The following is a 501-nucleotide window of genomic DNA, read 5'->3' on the forward strand; positions in this document are numbered from 1 at the left end:
CCAGAGAGCCGGTAGCTTCAGGATATACCACATTCTCATGAAACTGGGAAGAAACGGGTACACTAACGACTTCTGCTACCCTCCTTGCAAAAATATTTCATTGGTGCCAGGCCTCCTTCATTCTTCAAAGCAATAAAATTAGTCGAACGGTGCCAACAATGCAGTGGTAAACTTCCCAGTTAAAATGATTTTGTGCAGAGGCGAATCAATTCTTGCTTTTATTTCAAGTTGGCTCCATGCTGGCCTTTGCTGGATGATAATGTTATGGAGGTGCAGTTAATTTAGCTTTCCTGAACAGTAACTTTACTAGTGACTTGATTTACACTGTTCGTTTGCTGTCATCTACTAGCCTTCTCCTGAACCTTTGCACGGTTTTGTGAAACCGTGTATCTTGAAGGCTATTTATTTAATGATCATATGTTTATCAGACTGAGCTGTTTAACATTTTATCTCAGCTTGGCTACTAACTTCTTATATGAATGAGCTACCCAAAACATTCTT

The sequence above is a fragment of the Rattus rattus genome, chromosome 11, assembly GCF_011064425.1.
Source record: "Rattus rattus isolate New Zealand chromosome 11, Rrattus_CSIRO_v1, whole genome shotgun sequence".
Taxonomy (NCBI): Eukaryota; Metazoa; Chordata; class Mammalia; order Rodentia; family Muridae; genus Rattus; species Rattus rattus.